The 21,058-nt window shown below is 35.0% G+C and overlaps 1 pseudogene; it reads left to right on the top strand.

Moving 5' to 3' along the window:
- The first annotated feature begins 19,608 nt into the window (after window positions 1-19,608).
- LOC122736743 lies at window positions 19,609-20,503 on the top strand (annotated as a pseudogene).
- Window positions 20,504-21,058: the final 555 nt, after the last annotated feature.

Below are 21,058 nucleotides of genomic sequence, written 5' to 3'. Positions count from 1 at the left end.
AAATATGTTTGTTGTTTGTATATATATATAACCTATATCAGATTACCTGCTATCTAGAGGAGGGCAAGAGAAAAATTGGAAATTGGAAATCTTATAAAAACAAATGTCAAAAACTATCTCTACATGTAACTGGAAAATAATAAAATACTTTTATTCAAAAAAAGACATTACCAAGTCATTCACAGAAGATCATCTTACCCTTTTGCTGTTATTTTGTATACAGTACATTTCACTCTGAATCAGTTCATGTATGTTTTTTCCAGGTTTTTCTTATAGTATCCTGCTCATCATTTTTTTTTCTTTCAGGTAAAGTAACTAACACAAATAATTGTTTCAATCTGCATTCAAATACCATCACAGACATATTAAAGGGGGCCATGATGGGCTGCAAGTAAAGTCCAAACTTGTGATCATGCCAACAGAGACCCCAGGCACACCACACTGCAGAAACTTAACCACTGAGCCTCTGATTCAGCTGCAGCACCAGTGTCTTCTGGAACTGACCTTGTGGTGGGGTGAGAGGGCTGAACACTTGGCCAAGGGGGGAAGTCCAGTGGTGTCAGTGGGACCTAGCTTGGAAATTGTGTGTCACCCCTTCCCCCTCCCCCCACCCAGGAAGACATCCTGAGTGGCAGAAGGCCCAGATGGGGGAGGGGCACAAGCTCGTCTAAGCTAAAAACCACCACAGTACTCTGCTGGCTGGTTAACTATCAAATTGGCTTGAAGTTATCTTCAGATCTGGAGAATCATAAAAAGGTAAACAGGAAAAAGAAATCACGGGGGACATTAAAAGGTTTAACTGGTTTACATTCATACATGAGAAAATAATCCTTCCAACTCATATGAACTCTTTCAGTAAAGAATACACAAAGGACACAGAACTGAATATGAAGGGATGATATTTGTAAACCATTTATTTTCTGTGTATCTTTGTTCTTTGTGGAGCAAACAGGCAGGATCTTATGTCTGGGGACTGATTTGGGCTCTGGGCCTCCTGGGCTGGTGTTTTGTCCACTGTGCCACTAAGCTAACCGCTGATGACATCTTTAAAATAGGATTGAGGGGTAGGAGGAATAGACTGTGGGAGGGGGAAGAGGAGAGATAGACTGGGGAGAGGTAGCTCACATGAAGGAAACAAGAAAAAAGCTTATGGAGGGGAGGGGAAGAGGAGGAAGGAGTGGGGGAGGGAGTGAACCATACTATCATCAGAATTGGCTCAAAGAGGGAATAACATACATACTGAATTGGGTATAATAATATATTTTTGCCCTGAGGCAAAGTGGGAGAGGAAGGAGATGGAGGGGGAGAGAAGAGGGGAAGGAGGGAAGGGAATTTTGGGGGAGGGAGCTGTAAAAGCAAAACACTTTAGAGGAAGGTGAAGATGTTCTGCATTGACTTATATTGAAATGCTTGATTTCATAGGGAGAGTTGAGGAGGGAGAGAGGAAGAAAAATTTAGAAAACAGAATTAGCTCAGAGGCCTTAACCTCATCAAAGTGGGCTCAAGGAAGGAATAACACACACACACACACACAATTGGGAAGAATAATCTATTTAACTCTACAGGAAAGTAGGAGGAGAAGTGGATAAAGAGGGAAAGGTGAATGAAGGGAGGGTAGAGCAGGGGAGAGGGCAGTCAGTAGTAAAACACTTTTGAGGAGGAATAGGGCAAAATAAGATAGAATATAGAGTAAATATCATTGGAAGGTAATAGGATGGGGGGAAATAGTTATGATCATTGACTACAATGGCGAAATGTATGGTACCTCCTCTGCTGGACTATTGTGAAGAAAATTCTTTGTCATGGTTAAGATACTATATAAAAGTTATGATGAATAGGATGCTATCAGAAAAACCTGGAAAGACCCACATGAACTGAAGCAGAGAGAAATGTACTGTATACAAAATAACAGCATTAGTGCAAGATGATCTGCTGGGAAGCACATGATTATTTTCTGAAGAACTTATGAAAATTGCAATCCATCTACAGAGAAAGAAGTGATGGTATCTGAAAACAGACTCAAAGATTTTTTTTTGACAATTCCTTAATCTGAAGTTTTTTTATCTGTTTTCTCTCAAAACCTAGCTAATGTAGAGATGTTTTCCATGATTACTCATGTATAATTTATATTGAATTGCTTGAGTTCTTGGGGTGAGGGGTGGGAAGGGAGAGAGGAAGAGAATTTGGAACACCTTATTTTTTGTGGGGCAATAGGGGTTAAATGACTTGCCCAGGGTCACACAGCTAACTCAGGTCATCCTGAATCCAGGGCTGGTGCTTTACCCACTGTGCCACCTAGCTGCCTGGGACACAAAGTTTTAAAAACATTTGATGTTAAAATTTGCTTTTACATGTAATTTGAAAAATAAAATTATAAAAAAAAATATTAAAAGACAAAAAAATTTTAAAATAAGAAAATAAATAAATAAAATATATAAAAAACAAAAAACAACCAATAATTAATAAATAATAAATAATAAAAAGAGAACTATAGAAAGTTTCTTTAGCAACAAGGAAGATCGATGTGGACTCTTAGAAGAGGATAGCAACTTCAGGGCCACTACATCCAAATCTTCCAAGAAAAATATGAATTGGTCTCAGGCCATGGAAGCACTCAAAAGGGACTTTGAAGAGAAAGTAGGAGAGATAGAAGGAAGATTTAGAGAGGCCGAGGTGGGGGGCGGGGCAGCTAGGTGGTGTAATGCATAAAACACTGGCCCTGGATTCAGGAATACCTAAGTTCAAATCTGACCTCAGAAACTTGACACTCACTAGCTGTATGACCCTGGGCAAGTCACTTAACCCTCATTGTGCAACCAAAAAAACAAAAAAAACAAAAAAAAACAAAAACAAAGAAAAGAGAATAGAGAGGTGGAGGAAAGAATGGAAAAAGAAATGAGAACTATGCAGGCAAATCATGAGAAAAAAGTCAACAGCTTGAAAAGCTAAATGGAAAATGACATTAAAAAGCTGCCTGAAGAAAATTATTGCCTAAGAATTAGGATTGAACAACTGGAAGCTAGTGGACTACCTGAAAACCATGACCAAAATAAGAGTTTAGACAGCACCTCCAAGTGATTGTCAGGGAAAATTTCCCTGATATTCTAGAAGAAGGAAAAAAAGAAATTGAAAGAATCCACCAATCATCTCCTGAAAGAGAACCCAAACGGAAAACCTCCAGCAATATTATAGCCATATTCCAAAGTTCCCAGGTGTGATGTTTAAAATCTAAATGTGTGATCACCTTAAATTAGAAGGTTTAGCACCAGTCGTTGAGCATTAAGCATTTATTAAAGTATACCAGGTATTAGTAAAAAGAGAACACTTGGATTTCAGAAAGTAAAGACTATCTAGCTTGAAGCTCCAGCCTGGTCTGGTTCTTCCTTAAATCCTCCACCATGAGCCTGCTTCAAACATAAATTGCTAGAGCAAACTGAGTGTGAAACTTTTCATAGCTCAGGAGGAGAGGTGTTCCTTACACACTACTTCAAGCATCTACTCTAGCAGTACCCTGAAGTTTACATTAGTCTAAATAATGATTAAGTTGTACAATAAAAAACTACAATGAATTAATTCTGCTCTTGAACTACAAGAAAGTCAACTAAAACCACAAAGGTAATAGGGAAGAAAGTCTCTTCAAGCATAGCTATTGCCAGTCTGACCAGAGACATGATACATGTCTCTTATAAGTTTCAAAGCTCTTTATCTGGAAGGAGTAAGAATGGAAGATAGCACTGGGAAAACACAAAGATTTCTGGTAAACCTCAGATTTTCTAGTTTGGAATCATCTCAGAGAATCAGAGAGCACAATGAAGCATATTGCTGAACAGGAGTTGTGCTTCAGTACTCCAGGGACATCCCAGAAGCTCTATAATAATTAACAATAATAATTTATATAGCACTTACTTCATACCAGGCACTGTGCTACATTCTTTAAAACTGTGGTCATATTTGATGCTCACAAAAATTCTGTGAAGAATCTGAAGCAAATAAAGGTGTCAGGCCCAGAGTCACACAGGTAATGTCTATGCCTGGATTTTAAGTCAATTCTTAAAATGGACTCAAAGGTCCAGCACTCTATTCACTGTGACAACTAACGGAATAATCTTGTTCTTTGATCCCAATATCTCAGTCCTAAAATGTCTTATTTGGCATTACCTGAAAATTTAGAGCCCTGAAGTTCAAAGATTCAGGAAAGCTGAACACTGGATCATGGAGGTAAATGTAAGAATTTGGGTGACCCAGGGTGAGAACAAGCAGGGTATATCTCCCTACCTAAAAGCCCAACAGTTTGTTTCTGGCTCTGGCACAAAGACCCAATTCAACTAATAAAGATGAAAAAATGAAGGAAAAACCCTACCAGCATAAAAATTATTACAAGCATAACTCCTGCAAACAGAATCTCGTGGGGAAAAAAAGTGATTTTCAATAATAACTATATGAATACATAGAAGAAATGAAGCTAAGTATTAAAATCCATGAAGGAAAGAATTGTTTAGTGAATAAACTTCTTTTGCATTTTTTTTGAGTGAAGCAATTGGGGTTAAGTGACTTTCCCAGGGTCACACAACTAGTAAGTGTTAAGTGTCTGAGGCTGGATTTGAACTCAGGTACTCCTGACTCCAGGGCCGGTGCATTATCCACTGCACCACCTAGCTGCCCCCTCTTCTTTTGCTTTTTAAAAAAGGTGGTACTTTTTTATATGAGTAATGAATTCTCAGAAAACTAGACTAGTCTAAATGAAATAAATGACTTTATGAGACAGCAAGAAATCAGGATAAAATCAAGTCAAGAAAGAAGAAAATATCAGATATTTGAAATAAAAACAACTGACTCAGAAAATAAGCTAGACACTATTAATCACCAGGCTCCTTAAAAACCATAGTTTAGGGTGGGGTTGGGAGGGTAGAGTAATAGCCCACATGCTCTGTTTCTAGAAATCGTAAATGGAAATTACCATGATTTATTAGAACCAAAGCAAACTATAAGCATTTCACCAATCACCTTCTAAAAGGAACACTAAAAAGAAAGTCTTAGTAATGCCATATTCAAAATCCACTTTCCTTATCAAAGATAAAATACATACTGAATACATTAGGAAGTAGGGGATTAACATTCCAAGGAACTACATTCAGGATAATTCAAACCTTGGTAACTTCTACTAAAAAAAGAAAACAAACAAACAAAAAACAAGACCTTCCAGTCTTAAAAATTAAAAACATTAAAAAGACAAAAATATACAGATTTAGGACCCAAGTTGATGTATCCAGAAAAAAGATATATAAATTGTAAGTCCAGGGAGGGCAATGGAACTTTTAATAAAATACAGGACTTTTAAATATCTCTGATAAAGAGACAAGTGCTGAGTATGAACATTGAGACATAGGTACAATAGTCCTGAGAAACCTAGAAAGGTAATTTTGTTTTGTTATTGGAAGGGGTTTGATGATACTGTAATATTAATATGCATTTTTTTTCTTCTGGATGCTTGAAGTACTTTATCTTTCATGTGGGAGCTTTGGATTTCGGCTTTGACAATTCTATGTATTATCCTTTGTTTTTTCTTCAGGATGAAGTTAATGGATTCTATCTTCGCTTTGTTTATTGGTTTGCTTCTTTTATAGCTGTTAAGAATTCATAGAAATATATAAATGGAAAATAAAATGAAAATGAATGGTAAATAATAATGCCAACAAATGTGAAATTGAAAAATAAGAGCTCTAAAGCACAATATACTAAAAAAAACCCCACTAATATTCACTTTAAGTGAAATTTGTTGTAGGCGTATTGTTGATAGAGAACTAAATCAGACAATATGTGTGTATGTATAATCATATATATAAATACATTACATAGTACAAATCATGGCCCTTGTCCTCATGAAGCTTATACAGTAACAGGGGAATAGCAAACAAACATAGAATACAAATACCTAATATAATATAATTAATGCCATAATGAACTGTCAAACAAAATGTTCTTTGAGGTCAAAGTGGAACATGGTTTAAGTTTCATTTTTTGCAACAGTGATTCGAAGAAAATTATTCTCTGACCATCAGTTTTAAACATAAAATAGAGATAATACTTGGGCTACCCAAATCATAGGGTTATTAAAGAAAAAGTATTTGTTTAATTTTAAATTGCTACATATAAATATGTGCTATTGTTAGATCATCTTAGTAACTACTGGTTTAAAGTATGTAATTTTATTTCTAACAATTCTGGGAATTATTTTATTTAGTTACAAAATTTTAATATGGTACTTTTGCATGTCTGTCACTTAATTCTAGGCTAGCAATGGATAGTGGCATACATGACTATGAACCCAATAATAACAGAACTGTTAAAAACTGTATTTTGAGAAAGAAAGCATTATCCATTTAATAATTATTATTCTAAGTTACATAGTCATTTTTAAAATATAAACGTATTTTATTATTTTCCAGTTACAGGTAGAGATAGTTTTCAACATTTATTTTTATAAGATTTCTTGTTTCAAATTTTTCTCTCTCCCTCCTCTCCCTCCCCCCTCGCCAAGACAGCAAGTAATAATCTGATATAAGTTTTATATGTACATTCATATTTAAACATATTTCTGCATTAGTCCTGCTACGAAAGAAGAATCAGAGCAAAAAGGAAAAAACTTCAAAAAAGAAAAACAATAGCAACAAAAACAAAAGAAACATTATGGTTCAATCTGCATCCATATTCCGCAGTTCTTTGGTTTTTTCCAGATTTTGAGAGCATTTTCCATCATGAGTTCTTTAGAACTACCTTTGACCTTTGTATTGCTAAGAAGAATCAAGTCTATCACAGTTGATCAACACTTAATGCTGATGATACTGTTTATAATATTCTCCTGGCTCTGCTCATCTGACTCATCATCAGTTCATGCAAGACCTTCCAGGTATCTCTGAAATATGCCTGCTTATCATTTCTTACAGCACAATAGTATTCCATTACATTCATGTAACACAACTTGTTCAGCCATTCCCCAATTGATGGGCAACCCTTCAATATTCAATTCCTTGCCACCATAAAAAGAGCAGCTATACATATTTTTGTACATATGGGTCCTTTTCCCTTTTTTATGATCTCTTTGGGAAAAATGACCCAAAAGTGGTACTGCTGGGTCAAAGGATATGTAAAGCTTTATAGCCCATGGGGCATAATTCCAAATTGTTCTCCAGAATGGTTGGATCAGTTGACAGTTCCAACAACAATGCATTAGTGTTCTAATTTTTCCACAGCTTCAACATTTATTATTTTCCTTTTTTGTCATATTAGCCAATCTGATAGGTGTTAGGTGGTACCTCAAAGTTGTTTTAATTTGCATTTCTGTAATCAATAACGATTAGGAGCATTTTCTCATATGGCTATAGATAGCTATAAAAATTGTTTCCCAGCTTACTGCCTCCCTTTAGTTTTGGATGCTTTGCTTCTGTTTGTACAAAACCTTTTTAATTTAATGTAACCAAAACCATCCATTTTGCATTTCATAATATTCTCTATCTCTTGTTCTCATTTCCAGAGATCTGAAATGACAATTATTCCTTGCTCTACTAATTTACCTATGGTATCACCTTCCATGTCTAAATCATGTACCCATTTAGACCTTATTTTGTTATAAGGTGTAAGATGTTGGTCTATGCCTATTTTCTGCCATACTCTCTTCCAGTTTTACCAGCAATTTTTGTGAAATACTGAATTCCTATCCCAGAAGCAGGAGTCTTTGGGTTTATCAAACAGTACATTACTAATGTCATTTACTACCATGTCTCCTGTGCCTAGCCCATTCCATTGATCCTCCACTCTATTTACTAGCCTGTACCAGATAGTTTTGATGATTGAAGCTTTATAGAAAAGCTTCAGATTTGGTACAGTTAACCCACCTTAATGTAATTTTTTTTTCATTATTTCCCTTGATATTCTTGACTTTTTGTTTTTCCAGATGAATTAGTTATTATTTTTTCTAGCTTTATAAAGAAATTTTAGGTATTCTGACTGGTATGGCACTGAATAAGTAAATTAATTTAGGTAGAATTCTCAATTTTATTATATTAGCTCATCCTACCCATGAGCAATTAATATTTTTCCAATTATTTAGATCTGATTATATTTGCGTGAAAAGTGTTTTGTAATTATGTTCATAGAGTTCCTGGGTTTGTCTTGGCAAGTAGACTGACAAATATTTTATATTCTCCACCATTACTTTAAATGGAATTTCTCTTTCAATCTTTTGCTGCTGGACTTTGTTGGTCATGTATAGAAATGCTGAGGATTTATGTCGATTTATTTTATATCCTGCTACTTTGCTAAAGTTGCTAATGGTTTCAAATAAGTTTTGAGTTGATTGCCTAGGATTCCCAAGGTGTACCATCATATCATCTGCAAAGAATGATAGTTTAATTTCCTCCTTGCCTATTCTAATTCCTTTAATTCATTTTTCTTCTCTGATTGCTAAAGCTAACATTTCTAGTACAATATTAAATAAGAGAGGTGGTAATGTACATCCCTGTTTCACCCCTGATCTTATTGGGAAGGCTTCTAACTAATCTCCATTACATATAATGCTTTCTGATGGTTTTAGGTAGATACTATTTATTATTTTAAGGAAAGCTCCACCTATTCCTAAGCTCTCTAGTGTTCTTATCAGGAAAGGATGTTGTATTTTGTCAAAGGCTTTCTCTGCATCTATTGAGATAATTATATGATTTTGGTTAGTTTTCTTATTGATGTGGTTGATTGGGTTAATAGTTTTCCTATTGTTGAACTAGCCCTGCATTCCTGGTATAAATTCAACTTGGTCATAGTGTATTATGCTGGTGATCACTTGTAATCTCCTTGCTAATGTCTTATTTAATATTTTAGAATCAATATTCATTAGGGAAATTGGTCTACAATTTTCTTTCTCTATTTTAGCTCTGCCTGGTTTTGGTAGCACCATATTTGTATCATAAAAGGAATTTGACGGCACTTTCTTCACCTATTTTTCCAAATAATTTATATAATATTGGAATTAATTGTTCCTTAAATGTTTGGAAGAATTCACTTGTAAACCAATCTGGCCCAGGAGATTTTTTCTTAGGGAAGTCATTAATGTTTTTTTTTTCAAATTCTTTTTATAATGGGGGCTTATTTAAGGATTTTATTTCTTCTTCAGTTTGTGAATATTTATCTATTTAATTTACATGGGCAAATTTCTTGGTGTGCATTTGGGCAAAATAGTTTCTAATTGTTGCTTTAATTTCCACTTCATTGTTTGTAAAATTACCCCTTTCATTTTTGATGCAGGTAACTTGATTTTCTTCTTTCTTTTTTTTTTAAATCAAATTAACCAATGATTTATCTATTTTATTAATTTTTATCATAATACCAGCTCTTAGTTTTATTGATTAATTCTATATTTTCTTGCTTTCAATTTTATTAATTTCTCCTTTGCTTTTCAGGATTTCTAACTTAATATTTAATTGGAAATTTTTAACTTATTCCTTTTCTAGCTTTTTAAATTGCATGCCCAATTCATTGATATCTCCCTTTCTCTAATTGGTAGTGATTTAGAGCATATTTTATATGACTATTCATAGCTTTGATTTCTTCTTCTGAAAACTGCTTGCTTATATCCTTTGACCATTTATCAGTTAAGGAATGGCTCTTATTTTTATAAGGATTGATACCTCTGCTTATTTTACTTTAGGGAAGTATAATATATGCTGCTCCAAACTTTTACCTTTACTCTTTGTGTATCTCCCTGCTTCAAATATGTTATTTGTAGACACCATACTGTAGGGTTCTGGTTTATAATCCACTCTACTAATTACTTTCATTTTATGGCAGAGTTCATCCCATTCACATTCTGTTATTATTACTATCAACTTCCTTCCATTCTGTTTATCCCCTTTGTACATCCCCCCCTTCTTTCACCCTATTCCTCCTTACCAATGTTTTGCTTCTTAACACTGCCTCCCCCAATCTGCCCTCCCTTTTTATCATCCCCTCCATTTTCTTTACTCTTTTCTGCCCTGCTTCTGCTCTCCATTCTATCAGCACCCACTTTTCCCCATACCCGTTTTACTTCCCTAAAGAATAAGCTGAATTTCTTTATCCAAATTAATGTATAGTATTTCCTCTTTGAATCAAGTCTAGTGAGAATAAGGTTAAACAAGATTCACCCATCCCTTCTTTCCCTCTACTGTAATAGGGTTTTTGCACCTCTTAATATGATGTAATTAACCTCATTCTACCACACCGTTCCTCTTCTCCCCATAAACTCCTTTTTAACCCTTTAATTTTCTTTATAACATCACATCAAAGACAATTTATATTTATACCCTCTGTGTATAATCCTTCTGTCTGCCCAAGTATATATACAGTTCTCAAGTGTTATGAGTATTATTTTTCCATTTAGGGGTGTAAACAGTTTAACCTTATTGAATAACTTTTCCCCCCTGTTTACCTTTTTAAACTCCTCTTGATTTTTGTATCTTAAGATCAACTTTTCTATTCAGTTCTGCTATTTTTATCAGGAAACCTTGAAAGTCCCCAATTTCATTGAATGTATCTCTTTTCTCCTGAAAGAGAATGCTCAGTTTTGCTAAGTAGTTTATTCTTGGCTGCAATCCCAGCTCCTTTGCCTTCCAGAATATCATAATTCAAGCCTTGTGATCCTTTAATGTTGAAGCTGCCAGATCCTGTGTAATCCTTACTATGGCTCCATGATATTTAAATTGCTTCTTTCTGGCTGCTTGGAGTATTTTCCCCTTCACTTGATAATTCTGGAATTTGGCTACAATATTCCTTGGAGTTTTCCTTTTGGGGTCTCTTTCAGGCGGTGATCAGTGGATTCTTTAAATGATGATTTAATCCTCAGATTTCAAGGCAGTTCTCCTAGATAATATCCTAGGACATGGTGTCTAGACTCTTCTTCTGATCATGGCTTTCAGGCAGTCCCATAATTTTCAAATTGTCTCTCCTGGATCTGTTTTCCAGGTCAGTTGTCTTTCCAATGAGGTATTTCACATTTTCTTCTATTTTTTCATTTTTTTATTCTGTTTGACTCATTCCTGGTGTCTCATGGAGCCCTTAACTTTGAACTGTCCAGTTCAAATTTTTAAGGCATTGTTTTCTTTAGTCAATCTTTGTGTTTCCTTTTCCAAGCTTCTGATTTTCTGAGTTTCCTTTTCCAAACTGCTGATTCTTTTTTTCATAATTTTCTTGTGTTGCTTTCATTTCTCTCCCCATTTTTTTCTTATTCCTCTCTCAATTGATTTTTAAAATTCTTTTTAAGCTCTTCCAAGAAGGCTTTTTGTTCTTGAGACCAATTAATCTTCTCTCTTGAGGCTTCACATCTTGGCAAATTGGGAGTATTGTCCTCATCTGAATTTGTGTTTAGCTTTTCCCTCAATGTCAAGAGCTCTTTTTTTGTTTTTTACTCATATTGGAGCTTATTTTTTTTTTTAATTAAGGTCTGCTTCTGGGGCACCAGGGTCGCTGTTTCAAGCTTCTTATGCTGGGGGATAGGGGCTGTATCACTGGCTTCCTATGCTGAGGCCTTTATGGATTGTGGAATTCTCACCACCCTGGGCCTGCTCCTTGTGCTTTCTCCAGGCATGCTGGGATGGCAAGATCTGGTCATGCCTGTCATGTGGGTGGCCTTCTAGCTGGTAGCCTGCCCTCAACTTGTGCTGGTGTATCTCACCACTGGCCTGCTGTGCCACCAGCTTGCTGATTCAGGATCAAGGGGCTTCAGTTGCTTGCCTGTGGTCTGGAGCTTCCTGCTAACTTGCCCAGATCCCCTCCATGCTGCACTGCACTGAGCTGAGCTGTACTCCCTTTTTGCCTGATTGAGACTGAACTTTTCTGAAGTTTTCTAAATTATCCCAGGCTGGAACATTGTGTTTCTCTGTCTTTTTGAAGGTTCTGTGGTTTCATAATCTGTTTATAGGCTTGATTTAATGTTCTTTTTGAGGGAACTGAGGGAGAGCTAAAGCAACTTGCTGTCTTCTTTCTGCCATCTTGGATCCACCTCTACATAGTCATTTCTTTAAAAATATTTTTTAAATGTGTATGCATCTTAGATTTCTTTAGCAACTTAAAATTTATGTTTGCTTTCAAATACGTTTTATATGGACTATTAATTTTGATCAGGCATACACATAGACACACACAGATACCACCAATTACGTAAAATTGTTTCAACAGTATCAATTCAATAGTATTACTAATACAATAGGCAATCTGGAGTTAGGAAGAGCTGAGTTCAAATCCAGAATCAGACTTACTAGCTTTGCAACCCTGGCTCAAGTCACTTAAGCTTGTTTGCTTCAATTTCCTCTTCTATAAAATGAGCAAGAGAAGAAAATGGGAAATCAATCCAATATATTTGCTAAGAAAATCCCAAAGGGTTCACCAAAAGTAAAAAAAAAAAATACCTTAAATGACTGATCAAAAACAACAACATGACTATAGGAGCTTTGTATATTAGTTATGTATTTTTAAATGGTGATCTATCATGTTTTATGAGATAGTCAGAAAGTCAAACCTAGAAACAAATGTTACCACGCAAAAATCTCTTTCCCATCAATAGGCTGACATAATGAACTTAAAAGAGAAGATGAATGAAAGTAAAAGTTTTAAAGATACATTTGTTTGGAAGGGGAAACATTTAAATATCTAGACTTCTGTACCTCAAAGCAGTCCTGTAATAATACTGTCTTGTCAAGATATATCAAATTAATTTAATCAGTATCAAAGTTCTGTTCATTATACTGCCCCAAATTGCTTGCAACCATTCCTTTTGTTCCAACTTTTTTAACCTAGTGTGGAATCTAAATAACTTGTACCTGCCAATTTCAAAGCTATTTCTTCAGCCTCTTTAACTTCTAATCTAGTCTGTCTATATGGCACTTACAAATTGGTATTTGCAGTTAAAAATTATGAAAACTTATTTGTATTCTATTACACAAAAAATCATCAGTGCATCCTCAGTGCTTACTGAATGAAGACCAAGTTTCTCAATCTAGATTTTAAGATCTTCCTTGATTTGACTCCCACATGTTTCCAGTTTTTCTCTTATGTTGCTTTTCCTAAACATTAGTACAGTAAATCTAAATGATGCACTATTTTCAAAATACAGAGGAATGGACTTATAATCTAAATTTTTTTCTCAGATGCATTCCAGTGTACTAGCAGCATGACCCCAGTTGTCACTGAACTACTTAGTACCTCTATAAGATGAAGGGATTGCACAAAATTGCCTTAAAAGTCCCTTTGAGCTCTAAATCTATAATTCATTATTCTGTCTTTATACTCTTTGCCTTACTGTTGTCCATACTTTTTTTTTTTTTAAGTGAGGCAATTGGGGTTAAGTGACTTGCCCAGGGTCACACAGCTAGTAAGCGTTAAGTGTCTGAGGCTGGATTTGAACTCAGGTACTCCTGACTCCAGGGCTGGTGCTCTATCCACTGTGCCATCAAGCTGCCCATCATACTTTTAAAAGACTGCCTAATATCTGTAAAATATTACTTCTCTTCAAATGCTCCTGTAAAATACCATTTCTTTTTTGTCTATTTTTTAATTTTAATGAGAATTTTCCCCATTACATGTTAAAAAATAAAAAAAAAACATTTTTTTTCACATTGATTTTCTAGAACTTTGTGTTCTTTGTTTTCTTCCTCCCTCCCTCCTCAACCCTCCCTATGAAATCAAGCAATTCAATATAAGTCATACGTGTGCAGTTATACAAAACATGTTCACATTAGTCAGGTTGTAAAACAAAATAGACAAACTGAGCTTAGAAAGAGGAGCTAACAAATAAAATTATGCTTCAATCTGTATTCAGATACCATCAGTTATTTCTCTGTTGATGGTTTGCATTTTTTCATACATCCATCTGATATCATCCTGCTCATCATTGCTTTCACAATTACTATTGCTAATGGTATTACCCTCCACCCTATTCCCTCCCCTTGATATTTACTCTACTTTCAATCTTCTTTCACCCTATCCCTCCTCAAAATTGTTTTGCTTTTTACTGATCCCTCCCCTAATTTGTCCTCCCTTCCTTTGCCTCTCATCCCCCCTTATCCCCTTCCCCTCCCACTTTCCCTCAGGGCAAAATATATTACTATAATACTTGAGTGTTTATGTTATTCCCTCTTTGAGGCAATTATGATAAAATTAAGGTTCACTCACTATCTTTCTCCTTCCCCATCTTCCCCTCCACTCCATAAGATTTTTCTTGTTGTTTTTTTTTTTCATGTGAGCTACTTTACCTGAGTCTACCTACCCCTTTCCTTTTCTTCAAGTGGATTCCTCTTACCTCTCAACTTTATTTTAAAGATGACATCACGGCTCACCTAGGTGACACAATGGGCATAGCACCAGTCCTGGATCTAGAAGGCCCTGAGCTCAAATCTGGCCCCAGACATAAGCCACCCCACACTGCCTGCCCCACAGAAAAAAAAAAAAGGATAAACAAAAAATAAATGTTTACAAATATCATCCCTTCATATACAATTCACACCTTTGCCCTCTGTCTAAGTATATTCCTCTCAGCTGCCCTAATACTGAGAAAGATCTTAGGAGTTAGAAGTATTACCTTTCCATGTTGGAATGTAAACAGTTTAACCTTTTAATTTTGCTCATGATTTCTCTTTCCTGTTTACCTTTTTATGCTTCCCTAGGGTCTTCTATTTGAAAGGCATATTTTCTATTCAGTTCCCTTCATTTAATCACAAATACTTGAAAGTCCTATTTTTCATTGAAATCCCATTTTCCCCTGGAAGATTATAATCAGTTTTGCTGGGTATGTGATTCTTGGATGTAGTCCCAGTTCCTTTGTCCTCCAGAATATAATATTCCATGTCCTCTGGTCCTTTAATGTAGATGCTGGTAGATCTTGTGTTATCCTTACTGTAGCACCCCAGTATTTGAATTCCTTTTTTTGAGTTTCTTGCAATATTTTCTCCTTGACCTAGGAGCTCTGGAATTTTGCTATAATATTCCTGGAAGTTTGCCCTTTGGGATTTCTTTCAGGATGTGATTGGTAGATTCTTTCACTGTCTATTTTACGTTCTGCTTCTAGAATATCAGGGCAGTTGTCCCTGACAATTTCTTGGATGATGATGTCTAAACTCTTATTTTGGTCATGGTTTTCAGGTCGGCCAATGATTTTCAAATTATATCTCCTAGAACTATTTTCCAGGTCAGCTGTTTTTCCAAGGAGATATTTCATATTGCCCTCTATTTTTTTTATTCATTTGAATTTGCTTTATTGTGTCTTGGTTTCTCATAAAGTTACTACCTTCCATTTGTTCAATCCTTAATCTTTTTTTTTTTTTCAGGGCAATGAGAGTTAAGTGACTTGCCCAGGGTCACACAGCTAGTAAATTTCAAGTGTCTGAGGCTGAATTTGAACTCAGGTCCTTCTGAATCCAGGGCTGGTGCTTTATCCACTGAGCCACCTAGCTGCCCCCTCAATCCTTGTTCTTATTCAATTATTTTCCTCAGAGAACTTTTGCATCTCCTTTTCCATTTGGCTTTTCAAGTTTTTGACTTTTTTCTCATGATTCTTCTGAGGGCTGCATTCACACCACATGAGCTCCTCTCTCAGCCCAAACAGCAGGTGATCCCACTCATGCAATTAAGCTTTCTTTGGCTGGAAAATAGTCTCACACTGTTCTTTTGTGGGTTGGGCTGCTCTGGGAGTTGTCTTATGACATGATTTTTGGAAATTTGTAGACCCATTGTCTGCAGTTTGTGGGAGTCACAGCCTTTCATCCACTATCTTGGACCTACCATCCTCAAATACCATTTCCATAAATCAGCCGTCCCTACCATAAAGTAGAAGTAATCTCTATTTTTATTTTATCTAAGAATGCTTCATATATTTTCTTGTAAATAAAATTCAAATCTCCATTCATATCTTCCCACTGATACCCAAACATTGATTATTTATATTTCTTCTTTTTTGTCTAATTTCCTGGCTATAAGTTGAAACTTCAAAGTTGTATAAATCTGAATTTATTTTTTTAATAATTAGTTGTAAAATTTTGAAGTCACTGATACTAATTTGCTTTTTTATGTTATTTTTATGCATGTTGTTTAAACATATCCCCTATTACATATTGAATCATTTTGGTGGAAAATAGTTATCAGAAATATTTAAATATTCTAATTTTACAACTTTTAATTTCATATAATCATATTTGTCTATTTTATTTTTTATGATTACTTTTCTACATATTTGGATAAGGATTTTTCATTTTCCTCCTGGTAAATAGAGTTTGATATATTTACTTCCATTACTCTCCCCTTTCCCAATTATATGACCTTTTATATTTCATTCAGATGTGGTTTTTTTTTTCATTTTTTTTGTGGTATTTGGTTTAGCAATTAATCTAAATCTGTTTTCTTTTTTTTTTTTTTCCAGGGCAGTGGGGATTAAATGACTTGCCCAGGGTCACACAGCTAGTAAGTGTCTGAGGCCGGATTTGAACTCAGGTACTCCTGAATCCAAGGCCGGTGCTTTATCCACTGTGCCACCTAGCCGCCCCTAAAGCTGTTTTCTATTGAAATACTTTGTAGTTTTTCCAGCAGGTTTTATTGAATATTTAATTCTTCCCCCATTAGATTGTTTTCTTAGGTTCATCAAACATAGGGTTCTAATGTTGAATTATTGCTATTTCTTGCTTATCTAGTCTGCTCTACTAATCAGTTTGTTTGTTTGTTTTTAAACCAATACCAAACAGTTTTGGCAATTAGTGAGTTATAACATAGTTTGAGATTTTGAAATTCTATTTCCTCTTCATTTATACTTTTCCTCCCATTATTTCCCTTTATATCTTATTATGAATATACAAATGAATGAAATTATACTTAACTCATTTGACTTAGAAATATAATAATGGTTGTATTGAGAAACTGTATGGGACTAGAGAATTGACATCAATCAGGAAGATAAGTTTAATTCCTGCTTCTGACCCATACTATGTGGCCCTGAGCAAGTAATTAAATTTCATTGTTACAAGTAATACCCATAGACTACAAACTGAAAAAGTTAAAGATCTCCCCATTAGATTCCTATCCCAATAAAATCACTCAATGCCTGCAGAGTAATCCCCTCCAAATAGTAGAGATGGACAGAGACAGAGACAGAGAGACACACTAAGACACACACAGAGTGACAGAGAGAGACAGAGATCATAAGAAAAATGGAACTATAAATAAATATTGATGTATTATTTGTGGTCATTCAAAATAGAGTTAACATATAATTTGGTTGTTTTAAATTCATCACCTTAGCATTCATTTTGTGGCAAGAATACATCTAAATCCTTAGAGCTTTTGCTCTATTTGTGACACTTTAATAATGAGGGAAATAAATATTGTAGAATACCAGAATGGAAAATAATTTTTGTTTTTCATGATAATAGCACTGTTATAAAGTATTTTAATATTACAAAAAAGTAAAATAACATGTTTGTATGAGCTTTGTTTTGTAATGAAGAATGGACAGTCACTAACCTTTTTGTCCCCCTCAACTTTTATATCAGCACACTTCCAAGAGGAGGGAGTATTCTTGGAGATCACAAAATTCATTAAACCTAGACCATCCTTTATCAACACTTCTGCTCCTATGTACGAATGAATCAATTTTAAAATAAAATTATTACAATAGACAATACATGGAAACACACACTAAGTACCCTACACAGGGAAGAAAAATCAATAGAACTCACTATTGAATCCATGTTTCCAATAACAACTTTAGTGTTCATCTTGGCTACAGGTCTCTTTCAATTTTCACATTATTTTAGTGTAGCAAACTTGATACAATTCTGCTGAAATATATTGTATTGTATTGTATTATACTATATCACATCACATCATATTATACCACACCATACCACATCACATCACAATGCATTGCATCACATCACATTGTATTCTATATTATCCTATTTTATTGTATTGAGATATCATTTTATATCTATTGGATTGGATAGTATGATTGAAGGGGAAAGCAACAAATGGTGTTGTGGAGTGAAGGGAAACATTGGGATACTAACTTAGCATTGGTGGAATTGTGAACTGATCCAACCATTTTAGAATTATTTCCAAAGATTTATTAAACTGTCTATACCTGGCAATAACACCACTAGGTCTATTTCCAAAGATGATATGGGGGAAAAGAAGAAAACTTATTTATTATAAAATGTTTATCACAGCTCTATTTTTGGTGAAAAAGAACTAGAAATTTCAGGTATGCCCATCAATTGGGGAATGCCTAAACAATTTGTGGTACATGATATGATAGAAAACTACTATACTGCAGGAAATTATGAATTATGAATTATGATATTAAAGCCAGAAAGGAAAATAGAAATTAAAAAATAAATTAATCACAAATTGAAAGAGATTCCAAAATGAACCCCTGCCCTGGATATTATTGCCAAAATTTTTGAGCTCCCAGATCAAAAAGCAGAAAGAAGGAAACAATTTAAATATTGTGGAGCCACAATGAGGTCTTTGACAGGTACTAAATTAAAGGAGTTCAGGGCTTGGAATATGGTATTTTAGAAGGCAAAGGAGAAAAGATAAAAGGAAAAAAAACCAAGAATAAAATACCAGAAAAACTGAGTATAATATTCAAAAGCAAAATAAGAATATTTAATGAGGAAAAGGGCTATTAAGAATTTCTGATAAAAAAACAGCTGAATAGAAGATTTGTCTTTTAACTATTAGACTCAAAAGAAGCTTGAAATGGAAAATAAAGAGAAATCATAATGGACTGAAGGTTAAACTGTTTACCTTTCTATATGGGAAGATGATGTATGCGTCTTCTAAGAACTTTTTTCTTTGTTAAGAGATTTAAACAAATTCTACATAGAAAGAAAATGCAGAAGTGAGTCAGTTATTTTGGGATGCTGAAAAAGAAATGGATAGGCAAGAAAAAAGATTTTCCCTGGGAGAAGGATGTAGGAAGGGAAAATGAGGAAAAGTATTTCATATAAAAGAGGAATTTTTTTTAAAAAGAGCTTTTACCTTGGAAGGTAAAATAGTGGGAGGGGCTGGCAATGCTTGAATTTCACTCACCTAAATTGGTTCAAGGAAGCAAAAAATAAGTTTACACACTCAATTGGTTATGAAAATCTATCTTTCCTAACAGTGAAGAGGCAGGAAAATGTGAATAAGAAAAAGGATAGGGGTGACAAAAGGGAGAACACAAAAAATATGGCAATGGTCAGAAGCAAAAAAAAACTTTAGAGGGGGAAAAGTACAAAAAGAGAGAAATAATCATAAACAGAAGAAAAGTCACAGTTAGTAATCTTATCTGTGAAAGTGAATGAGATGAATTCACCCATAAAACAGAAGCAGAAAGAGCAGATTAGAAACTAGAATTCAACTATATGTTGTTTACAAGAAACACCCTTGAAACTGAGACAATCAGAGCATTAAAATAAAGGGCTAGATTACATTATGCTTCATCTGAAGGAAAAAAGGAACTGGTTGAAAGCATGATATTAGATACAAATCCAAAATAGATTTAATTTAAAGTGACATCATATATAAACCCCATGGGGCAAGCCCTGAAGCAACTTTGAGATGCTCAGGGAAGACAGGGTTACCTGGAAGTCAAATTACTTCCTCAAGATAATCCAACTTTTGCATGATTATCCAAAATGCTTCATTATGGGAGCAGACAATGTGGCCTCCAAGCAGATGCAGCAGATCTAGATATACCTCTGTGGGAAGACTGTGGTGTTGATTGGGAAAAAAAACAAAAACAAAAACAAAAAAACACCATGATGCACAAAGCCATTCATGGGCATCTGGAGAAGAACTCTGCCCTGGAGAAACTACTGTCTCATATCAGGAGGAATGTGAGCCTGTGCTGGTGCCGTTGCCCCACATGATGTCACCATGCCATCCCAGAAGACATCCCAAGACTTCCTTCTTCCAGGTACTTGGTATCACCACCAAGATTTCCAGGGGCATCACTGAAATCTTTAGTGATGTGCAACTGATTTAAGACTGGAGACAAAGTGGGTGCCAGTGAAGGCACCTGTTGAACATGCTGAACATTTCCCCATTATCCTTTGGGTTAATCATTCAGCAGGTGTTTGACAATGGCAGCATCTACAACACTGAAGTGTTGGACATCAAGGAGGAGACTCTGCACCTTCGGTTCTTAGAGGGTGTCCGCAGTGTTGCTAGTGTCTGTCTGCAGAGTGGCTACATAATTGTTTCATTAGTCCCCCACTCCATCATCAATGGATACAAGCAAGTCTTGGTTGTAACTGTGGAGACTGACTACATCTTTCCACTTGCTGAAAAGGTGAAGGCATTCCTAGCTGACCCTTCAGCATTTGCTGTGGCCGCCCCTGTGGTCGTTGCTCCAGGTGCTGCCCCACCTGCTGCTGCTGCTCCAGCCAATGTGGAAGCTAAGGAAGAGTCAGAGGCATCTGATGAAGATATGTGATTTGGTCTATTTGATTAGCCCATGGAAAACAACTTTTTCAGGAGGTTTATTTGTGAAACAAAGAAATAAAAGTGTTTATTTCTCTGCAAAAAAAAAAAAAAAGGGAATAAGCACGGCAACTACATTTTTCTAAAAGGAACCATAGACAACAAAGAAATATTGAAACTAAACTTAGAAAAAATGCCATAGCCTTCAATTTCTTTAAGGAAAAGTTAACTAAATTACAGTAGGAAATAATAAAACTATTCTAGTGAGGGACTTTAACTTTCTTTTCTCAGAGCTAGAAAAAACTAATCATAAAATAAATAAGAAATAAATTAATGAGATTAATAAAACCTCAGAAAAATTAGATATAATAGAACTTTGGGGAAAACCTGAATGGAAATAAAAGGGAATATACCTTTTTCTCTGCAGTACTTGGCGCCTTCACGAAAACTGACCTTTTATTAAAACATAAAAACCTCAAAACCAAATGCAAAAAAAAAAAACAAATATAAAATGAACACTTTTCAGATAATAAAGCAATAATAATTAGATTTAACAAAGGTCCATGGAAGCCTAGATTGAAAGTTA

Source organism: Dromiciops gliroides, chromosome 1, assembly GCF_019393635.1.
Source record: "Dromiciops gliroides isolate mDroGli1 chromosome 1, mDroGli1.pri, whole genome shotgun sequence".
In the NCBI taxonomy this organism is placed as follows: domain Eukaryota; kingdom Metazoa; phylum Chordata; class Mammalia; order Microbiotheria; family Microbiotheriidae; genus Dromiciops; species Dromiciops gliroides.
This window is presented reverse-complemented; position numbering and strand designations above follow the sequence as displayed.